Genomic DNA, 11,205 nt, shown 5'->3' with positions numbered 1-11,205 from the left:
ATGACCTGACCAATATTATACATCTGGTAAACAGCAGAGCTGGTATGAGCATCCTGACTTCAGATCTTTCTTCCTTTCATCAATCCCTGATTTTTAAACCTATGAATCTAGAAAAGAAAAGAAAAAAGACTCCACCTTTACTCCCACTACTCTCATGTTACCAACATCTTAGACTTTAATGTTTCTAAAAACCCTGCTATTTGTAACTGAATCTGTGACTACATTTCAGAGAGTAAAGTGAACTCCTCTCAATAACCTAATTTATTTAATCAAGGTGTCCATAGCATAGCCAATTCCAGTGTATCAAAGTGACTAATCACAGAGAATCCCAGAATCTCGGCTCTGGAAGGGACCTCCGAGGTCATTTAGGCCAACCCTTACCTGAACATTGTAACCTATCCAAAGTAGTCATCCAATCTTTAATTAAATATCTCCAGGGTGGGCAGGGAGAGACTCATTGTCTCCCCAGGTAACGCATTCTTCTTTGGGATAGCTCTATTTGGTGGAAAGTTGTTCCTTGGAGCAGCTAGGCAGAGCAGTGAATAGAGCACCAGCCCTGGAGTCAAGGTGACCTGGGTTCGGATCCGGCCTCAGACACCTAAGACAAAAAATAGCCATGTGACCTTGGGCAAGTCACTTAACCCCAATTGCCCTCCAAAAAGCAAAAAAGAAGAAAAGAAAGTTGTTCCTTAAAATAAGTTTTAAAGCAAGCTTGGGAGTTCTTAGAGTTGGAGGTCTGAAGGGAATGTTTTCCAGACCTTTGTGTTTTGTCAAGACAGAGAAATGAGAAATGAAACATCAGGTATAAGGAATAGCAAGTATAGCAATTTAACTGGAACCAAAAATGTATGAAGGGGACATATCAATAAGAAGTATAGGAAAGGAAGCTGGATTTACACCACAAAGGACTTCAAGTGCCAAGTAGAGGATGTTGTATTTCATCCTAGAGGCAAGAGGTAAGTAACTATTGAAGATTTTTTGAACAAGGGATGGTCAGACTTGTGTCTTAGGCAAATAACTTTGGTACTTTTGGGGAGGATGGACTCTCTTGAAGCAAGGAGGATGATTGCCTAGGCATTGCAATAACCTAGGCAATAGTTGATGAGAGTCTGAATCGGGATGTGGCTGTGTGAGTGAAGAGAGGAAGACAAATCAGACACGTCGAAGTAGAATTGACATGACTTGGAAACAGATTGAATATTAAGGATTGAGGAGAGTAAAGAACAGAAGATGATTCCAACATCCCACCATGGTCACGTTGATTTTGAACAAATATTTGTCAAGTGAATGAATGAGCAAATGAATGCTTTAGATCTCCACAAGAATATTTCTCAAATGTCCAGTGTACTATGTGTGGTATCAGACAGCTCATCTGATATCAAAAGCTAAAGGACAGCCTGATGGCAAGTTCCTTGCACAATGTTTCTTAATACAGAGAAAAATCTCTCTTTTTCTCCTCCTTTGGTTACTCATTTGCTTATATTCATGTTTATCCAGTGAAGATGAGAGCTTATTCTGTATAAAGACACTGCAAAATCTGTAACTGTTTTAGATGTTGGATCCTGGCCCAGGTCTCCTGGGTCTCAATGCATTCATTTTAATTTGGGTGAAGACAAAAAAAAAAAAAGAAAGATTGTTCTTTACTGGAAGACAACTCTAATGTAGTAGGAAGAGCCTGAGCTTCAGATTCATAGGATCATAGACTTAGAATAAAAAAAGACTTTAGACTTAATCTAGTCCAGTACCTTCATTCTACAGATGAGGAAACCAAGGTCCCTGGAGGTTCAGTAATGCAGGCCAACATTCAAACTGAGGTTCTCTGACTCCCCAGAGGTAGCATGACACAATAGACAGAGTCCTGGCCTTGGGTTTGGAAAAGACCTAGATTCAGATTCAGATTCCACCTCAGACACTATCCAAGTACAGATTACTTTTGCAGGCTTATGCATATGTAGTAAGCATACTCACTAAAGAATGACCATATGTACTCTGAGCTCACTATCCCAGAATTAGGCTCCTATATCTCCCCCTCAGAGAATCTAGGAGCACCCACATGGGATTGGGGCATCTTTCTCTAATGCCATTGGCTCAAGCCAGTATCAATTGTGACCCCTTCCACCACTTCAGTCACTGATGACTTTAGCCCCAGTTCCATTTAACCAGTTACTATCCATTAGATTTTGCAAGGGATATTTACTTCAAAGATATAATAACAAAAATATAAACATTTTCCCCCTAAACCTTGGGGATGCACTCTCCTCTGTACCATCTCAGTCTTAAATGACAAGTGACTCAAACCAAGTACAGTCTCTACAAAGAACTGGTTCTACCAACTTTGTGCCCAAATTTCCCATTAGTCTTCCCTCTCAACTATCTATTATCTACATTCAACAAAACCTGGCATACATTCAACTCCAGGACTCCTGGGATCCAGGACAGATTGCATACCTGACATCTTGAAACTAAAAAGGTCTTAGCTGCCAACTTCTTTCTTTAAACTGAAAAAGAAGAAATACTGAAGTCAATAAAGGACTTCATGGGGCCACATGTCTGCCTCAGAGGATGTAGGTTCAAGGCCTCTTCCCTCATACCTGGAGGCATCTCAGTGGGTATATGGAGCCCTAGACCTGGAATCAGGTAGAGCTTAATTCAAATCTGACCTCAGACACTTACTAGCTGTGTGACTCTAGGGAAGTCATTTAACCTTTTCCTCCCTCAGTTTCCTCACTTGTAAAATGAGGATAATAATAACACCTGCCTCCCAGGGTTTATTATGAGGAGGAAATTATATAATATTTATAAAATACTTTTAAAACCTTAAAAAAATTCTATAAATGTTATTACTATTTTTGTTGTTGCTAATATTATATCATCTTCTCTCACTGGACTCCATCATTGAAGTAATCAAACCAAGATCAGAGATCCAACCAAGAGTAAGCTGACTAAGGCCTTGTGAAGGCAAACCCACGCCCACCCCCCACCTCAGTTCTAGTTTCTCTTCTGCAACCAAAGAGGTTGTTGTTAACCATATGATTGGCAGACAGGAATCAGCTATGCAACAATGTCCACTCATACTCCAAAGCTTCTCCAAGGCATTTCTGCTACACACAGACTCTGCTCCACAAGGGGAATTAAGTCAGTTGAATACCTAGAAACCCTCCATGCACTCACCCATCCCCCTGTTCCATGTATTTCTTCCCCTTTGTACAATGTTTGTTCCAACCAAACTTATTTACTGTAAAAAACTGGTCAAGTCATTCATCCTCTCTAACTCTAGGTTTCCTCATTTGTAAAAAGTAATATGACTCTAAGCAGTTATGCAACAAATATGAATGAGTGTCTAGGATGTGCCACCGTATCAGGCCCAGGGATACAAAAAAGGTAAAAGCAAATGGAACTTGGTCCAGAAACCAAACCCTTTCATGCCCAGAATCCTTACCATGAGAGGTGATGTCTTGACTAGGGATCCCTGAGTCACCCACAATATCTAGGAAAGAACTCTAGCCAGGCTGTATTTCCCTCCCCACACTCCATGTATCCATGCCCCCTCCTTTATAGGTCTGGAACCATAATCTAATCAACACTGTTACTGCTTTGGAAAGGTGTAATAGTAAGTTAATTTTGAATTTGAAGATCCCTTTGTGTTGACAAAAGTAGCAGGTACTTAGCACTTAGTAATTGATCAAGCCTCTGTTGGGGAAACAGAAGGTATGAGCTCCTGTCTCCTGTTACTGATGTTACAGGAAGAGGTTGGCTGAAACAGGGAGCTAATGCTGTGTGTATATAAGGAAAAGCCCCAGAGAGGCCCAGTCAGAATTTCTTGAGACCAAGATCTGGTGGCAGAGCAGCTACAGAAGAATGGAGAACTGAGTCCTGAGAACTTGAGGTGGTGGAGCTTCTTCTGAACAGGAGCCCAGGAGCCCAGAGCCTGGAGCCAGGAGCCCAGAACCCAGGTGACTGAAGCATGACTGGGATGCTAAGACTTTGTTTGTTTGTGGCTTGGTGGAGCCTTGAATTCTCTGGAGCAGAAATGGTTAAGGAGCTGACATGGACCAGACCCTGTGAACAGCAGTGTGGAACAGGCCCTGCCCAGAGAGCTGGTCAAGGAACTGGGAGTTGTCTGCTATTGAACCCAGGTGACAGTCTGGTGAATCTAGGTAGAATCTGGAACCATGGAAGGGGATCCAGGGAATCTGAGAACAGGCCCCAAGTCAAGATGAAAAGACCTCTCCTTGGGTACTGAGTAATTATGGAATTATAGTTTACTAATGACCTAAGGGGTGGAGGTTTTTGTGCATGATACTTAGTAATTGATTGCTGGATAAGTGACTGAGTTAATCAAGACTTTGCCCCAAGAGTGGAAGACTTTGACTATTGTACTTTGAGATATTGTTACTGATAAGTGACTGATTAAGTTAATTTAGTTGCCCCATGAGTGGAAGACTTGGACTATTGTACTTTGAGACCATGTTGTGAATATTATATTATGATTTTCTGTGATAAGTTGTAATATTGTGAATGCTGTACCTTGATTTTCTGTGAAAGTTTTGCTTTGATTTGTTATGGAATAGAGTGATCACTATACCATGTAATCAGAACCGTAAAAGCTGCTCACAGTACCATTCTTCTGGAAAGCTGCTTGTGCATAGCATCACAAAAGGTTATGTGGGTTGGCTATTAGAGTCCTAAGATTCTAATCACCCTGCCAACTACCCAAACCAAAATATCTTTCATTGGTATCACTCCCTTCTATCTATTGTCTTCTCTTCTAGAAGGTAAACTCCTTGTGTCAGGGACTGTCTTTTCTTTCCTGAAGTACTGAGTACAATGCTTGGCAAATAATAAGCACTTAATAAATGCTTTCCCATACAAGAACTAGTGCTGCCCTCAATGAGTTTACTGTCTAGCCAGGAGAAATAGATAAGATATAGACAAAATAGATATTAGATACAAATGAAATAGTATATATAAAGTACTTTATAAACCTTGAGCCACTATATAAATGTTAGATATTATTGTTATTTCTCCAATATAGTGCTCGTTCCTACACAGCATGATGCCTAGATTTGAATCTTGGACTATACTACTGATACACATAACTTTGGCAAAATCCCTTCATTGCTCTGAGTCTGTTTCCTCATTTGTATAGTAGAGTGAATGATACTTGCACTACTTATCTCCCAAGGCTTTGTTATGAAGATCTAATGAGATCCATGTAAAGTGATTTGTAACAAATGTCTTATCCCTTGACACTATCTAGTTACCTGTTCCACACAAGCATCTCCTGATGCACCCCCTCCCTCCTACCTCCCTCTCTGAATCTCAAGGTCTCATTGCCTCTGTGACTCAGTGAGACTGTCTGCATTGGCTGGAGTGCTCCTTTCCTACTAGAAGCTGACAGATGCAAAAAGGAGAAGATTTAGGCTATCCTTAATGGCCCTCAGCTGTTTCTGAGACTCCAGTGTTGCAAAGTCTCTTACTCCTTGCACATTTTTTTCCATTCATGCATGAATCTTGTTGGTGCAAATTTTCTGACGCAAAGCTGGAGGGTGTTTTGTTGGGTCATGTGGCCCTTTGCTTAACAGGAAGGAAAACTGGTGTGTAAACCCATCTCAGGTTGCCAGTTTTCTGTACAGAAAGATGTTGCTCCTTTAGATCATTCCAACACTGCAGAGTAAAAACCCATATGGCCTACTTTCTAATTTATGGGGTCATGTTGGGTCTTGGACCCACCAAGAGCTAATGCCATTTAAGAAGAAGGACAGCACCACTGAAATATGTTATTGCAAGAGAATCGGACTTTACCTCCTCCATGCATCTGTAAAAATAGGATAAAAAAAATTTAACCACTTAGGTTCTACACCAAAGATAGTTCTTGGGATAGAACATGTTAGGACCATAGAGCCAACTGGAAAAGAAGTCATGGCAGCTATTAGATCTGACACAAGTAACCCAAAGACATGATATTTAGGGACTAGATACTGCAGTTTTGAAATTATTCTGGACTTCTCAGTAGTAGGAATGACAGATTTTAACATTTGGATTTGGCTTTTGTTTAGTTTATTATACCACTTCTTTGAATTCATGTATATTAAAGGGGAGAAATAGAAAACCCCACCAAGAAAGCATTTGTCCTTGGAGCCAAGATGGCTCTTTGCCTCTGCTTGGTGGGCTGCCCCAAGCCTTCCTAACTTTGAGAGAGATTCTTCTCTGGCTGCTGTTTTCCAAGTGACAAGACTTAGAACAGGACCCAAGTTTCCTGGCTCTACTGGCCTCCTTGGTTTGAGGATTACACATACACTTTTGGTGTGACTTTTTGGCTCCAGCTATGTTATTAAACTATTATTACCTAACAATTCTCCCATTAATCACAATGACAGATGGAAACCAGCCCTGGTCCTGTTCTCTGAACTCAATGTCAAACAGTCCCAATACTAATGGAGATGACGCCAGCCACAAATTAGCTTTAAAAGCTTCTGTTTATCACCCCTTACCCCCACCCCACCCTTCTCCTTTCCTCTTACTCTTCGCTGTAATTCCTTTTTCTTGTCACAAAACTCCATATTTTTTTATGGAGAAAACTCACAGAATTCTGGGAAATGTTTTTCTGTTGACAGACACCATATAATGATGATAAACGATGGACAAGTGGGCAAGCTGACATTCTCTTAGCAGCAAACTTCCAGAGTGCATGGCTCAAGGAGTGGAAAGCAGCAAACCTGGAAAAAATTCTCCATTTGCCTTCCTCTCACAGTCTGGGGAAAATAAATGATACTAAACAGAAAATGTAAATCATCTCTTGTGAGATACTGCCCTGGATGATGCCTTGAAAGTGTTGAGGGCATATAAACAAAACCTTTTACAAAAGAGCTTTGTTCGGGCTGGCTTTGTGAGGAAATGGTAACCTAGTTCTCCATGCTATTTCTGAATAAAGTTCCCTCTAATAGTACCACATAAAATTTAATGTCCTAATCTGAAAAGACACATTTTTTGACTCAATCATGCTCCAGCTCTCTCTTCATTAAAAACCCATTTTACCCTTGGAAAATCCAAAGAGATGGAACAATATGGAATTCATCAATTCTCCTCATCCTGTTAGCAGCAAAATATAAACTCTTTCAAATAGTATGTAAGCTCCTTGAGGACAGAAACTGTTTATTGATTTCTCTTTATGTGTCCAGAACTTCTAGAACTTAGCAAAGTGGTATGTATGTGGCAATTGCTTAATAAAGCTTAGGCGGATTTGTATTGGATTAGATTGAATTGAATTAGCAGGAAAATAATATGTGGCAAAAGTTAAAATACCAAAAAACATCCTGACTAGAATCTGGCATATGGAATCATATAGTCATAGAACTGGAATGAGAAGGGGCCTCTCCCAGCCCTTCATTTTATAGTTGTGGAATCAAAAGCCCTCAGAAATTCATTGACTTGCCCAAGGTCACACAAGTAACAAGTGCCAAAGCCGAGATTCAAAACCCAGTCCTCTGACTAAAAACCTAGCATTCTTTGTACTTTACAATGCTGCCTTTTAATCTATAATTTGCTGTATACTGTCAAATATGACTAATTCTTTAAAAATAATATTTAAATGTGCTTACCCTTTGACCTAAAGATACCACTTCTAGGACTGTATCCCAAAGAGATCATACAAGTGGGAAAAGGACCCATATGTACAAAAATATTAATAGGAGCTCTTTTTTGTGGTGGAAAACAATTGGAAATCAAGGAAATACCCATCAATTGGGAAATGACTACTAAACAAGTTGTGATATATGAATGCAATGAAATACTATTGTGCTATAAGAAATGAGGAGCAGACAGACTTCATAATAACCAGGAGAGACAATGCTGAGTGAGGAAAGCAGAACCAGGACAACTTTGTACTCAATTACAGACAACTAACTTTGATAGACTGGGATCTTCTTAGCAATACAAGATTATAAGACAACTCCAAAAGACTCATGATGGAGAGGGCTATCAACATCCAGAGAAAGAACTACAGAATCTGAATGCAGATTGAAGCAAACTACTTGCTCTCTCTCTTTTTCGTTTTGTTTTGCTTGCTTTCTTCTTCATCATTGTTCATTCCATTGGTTATAATTCTTCTTTACAACTTGACTAATGTTTAATGTGAAGGTATTTGTAGAATTTATATCAGATCGCATGCCGCTATAAGGGGGGGGAGCAGGAAAGAGGGGGGGAGAAAATTTGGAACTCAAAAGCTTGTGGAACTGAATGTTGCTAACTAAAAGTTAATTAATTACTTAATTAAAATAATAATAATATTTAAATAATGGGGGTTTTTCCAAGGCTATTAAGTTTCTTTTAAAAAAAAACACTCAATATTTCTTTTGAGATCTACAACACTGTAGATCGTGTGTTTTTATTGCCACTTCCCAGATGAGGAAACTGAGGCAGAGGTAAATTAAGTGATTTGCCTTAGGGGAAGTTTCAGAGTTGATATTGGAGCTTAGGTTTTCTTGAATAAAAGTCACAATAAATTCTATCTCTTCCCACTATCTCTCTATCATTTGTCTTTTGATGGTGATGATAATCATTTGATTTAATGATAGCTGACAATTTATGTAGCACCTTAAAGTTTACAAAATGCTTTTCTTAAGTTACATCATTTTATCCTCACAACAACCTTGTGAAAGAGGTGCTATTATTATTCCCATTTTACAAATTAGGAAACTGATACCCAGATCACATAGCTGGCAGCATCTGAGTTAGGATTTCAATTTCAGGTCTTTCTGACTCCAAGTCCAGCGCTCTATCCAGTACCCATTTACCTCTAAATTATTTTTAAAGTACAATATTTCAATGGTAGAATTCTGGAGAAAACATGGTAAGATGGAAGAAATTGACACACATAGGGTAGGATTGTCTCAGAATCATGGGATTTAGAACTGGACGGGAATGTAGAGACCAGCTAGTCGAACCCCTTATTCTACCAAAGCAGAGGAACTGAGATCAAAGTAGGTTAACTTCCTTGCCCAAGGCCACACAGGCAGAGGAATTGGAATGCAGGTCAAATGATCAATCTAGTCCCACCACCCTCCCCATTTTGCAGATGAGGAAACTGAGATCCAAGGAAGTTAAGTGATTTGCCCAAGATTTCAGTTAATGGGTTTCCACGACCTCCATTATGATCAGGATTAGGGCTTATCTAAACTTTGAATCCCTATAGGTGAAATCAGACTTCCAGCTTTTCACCCCTTCAGTTGTTAAAGCTTTCGCCCCCTTGCTCCTGTCTCACTGCTCCATCTGGCCCCTTAACCCCACTGCCATGGCCACCTTCAGTGTCAGACCCGAAGCCCAAGCCAAGGTATATTTGTTCAGAAAGGAGTTATGTGCTCAGGCAGAGATCCTACTTGGAACTTATTTCCCTGAGAAGATTTCAGAGCTGGATGAGTTCTTGAAGGATTCATCTCTGAATGAGGCTGATTTAAGTCTGTTAAAGGCCCCCCGGGATATTCCAATCCCTGACTCAGCCAAAGAAAAAGAGAAGGAAGAGCATCGGAAACAAGAGAAGGATGATAAGAATGAAAAGAAAAAAGAGGAATATGAAGATAAAGGTCCTCCTTGTGGGCCTGTAAGCTGCAATGAGAAGATTGTGGCCCTTCTGGAGCAGTTGAAGCCTGAGATCAAAGATGTGAAAGAACAGTTAGATATGGTTTCCATGTGGCTAAAGCTACAGGTGCCCCGAATTGAGGATGGAAACAACTTTGGAGTAGCTGTCCAGGAGAAAGTATTTGAGCTGATGACTACACTCAGAACTAAGTTGGATGGCTTCCAAACCCAGATCTCAAAGTACTTCTCTGAAAGGGGTGATGCAGTGGCTAAAGCAGCAAAGCAGCTACATGTGGGTGACTACCGATAGCTGGTTCATGACTTGGATGAAGCACAGTATGGAGAGACAAGACTGATGGTCATCGAGATCTGAAACACTTATGCTGTATTATATGATATCATCCTGAAGAACTTTGAGAAGATCAAGAAGCCCAGGGGAGACACAAAAGGAATGATCTACTGAAAAAATGGAGCCTGTCTCCCTTCTCCATCACCACTTAACTAAGATTATCTGTCTTGCCACAGTCCAGCTTCCATTTAGAGCTTCACCTCTTATCCATACCTTGCCTTCTAGGCACCAATAAATTTTGTCACATCATTAAAAAAAAAAAAAGCTTTCTCCCTCTTCGAACTACCTTGCATTTATGAAAAGCAGTGGGTCTCAAACATTTTTGCTCATGTCATAACATGCTTCCCATGAGTGTACCAGACCCACTGAACTCTCATGTTGGCAACACTATGGGAGAGTCAAGAGGCATGTGTGTGTGTGAGTGTGTGTGTGAGTGTGGTGTTCTGTCAATAAGAGAAGAGCATTGGTTCTTGCCAAGTTCATCCTGATTTCAAGGTCAGAAGTATTAGATAATTGGTATCTATATATGACAGGCAAGTTTTGTTTATTTTGAAAATACTGTATTTGCCAACTTACATATGTTAAGTAAAATTTATTTTAAACAGAGGCACTTGTGTATTTTATTTTATTTGCAATTCATATAATATCCAGACTTTCACTGAACCCCTAGTAAAACTTTAACACACTAGTGTTCCAAAGTACCATTTTTGAGAACCACTTATACACATGTTGTATATCCAAGGAAAATGCAAGCTCCTTGAGGGCAAGGACAATTTTTTTATTTATATTCCTCCTGCCTATCACAACGCCTGCTACATAGTATCCTCTTAATAAGAGTCTGAGTGAATTGAATTGAATATTAGAAAATGTGATGGTTTTCTCCTTGTAATAATGGGAAATATATACATCAGAGGAGATTTTCTGCTTATTCCCAGACAAGCAGTTCAGAATCATTTGATCAAAGCACCAGAACAGTTATTTGTTTTATGAAACAAGCAATACATCTCAGTGTTTTAAATGAGGCTAGTATTTTTTTCTGATGACATGTAAAAAACATTCATTTTTGAGTTCTAAATTGTTTCCTTCCTTTACCCTTCCTTCTCCTTGAGAAGGCAAGCAATTTGATATAGATTATACATGTGCATTCAAACAAAACATATTTCCATATTAGCTATGTTGCAAAAGAAAACACAGGCACCCCCTAAAAAAAACCAAGAAAAATAAATTTGCTTTTTAAAAAAGTATGCTGCATTTAGATTCCATTAATTCTTACTCTCAAT

The 11,205-nt window shown here is 39.5% G+C and overlaps 1 pseudogene; it reads left to right on the top strand.

Moving 5' to 3' along the window:
• The first annotated feature begins 9,264 nt into the window (after positions 1 to 9,264).
• On the top strand, positions 9,265 to 10,183 carry LOC138174842 (proteasome activator complex subunit 1 pseudogene; annotated as a pseudogene).
• Positions 10,184 to 11,205: the final 1,022 nt, after the last annotated feature.

Source organism: Petaurus breviceps, unplaced genomic scaffold (genome assembly GCF_028583685.1).
Source record: "Petaurus breviceps papuanus isolate PSGF00001 unplaced genomic scaffold, PetGlider_PUasm1.0 76, whole genome shotgun sequence".
Lineage (NCBI taxonomy): Eukaryota > Metazoa > Chordata > Mammalia > Diprotodontia > Petauridae > Petaurus > Petaurus breviceps.
This window is presented reverse-complemented; position numbering and strand designations above follow the sequence as displayed.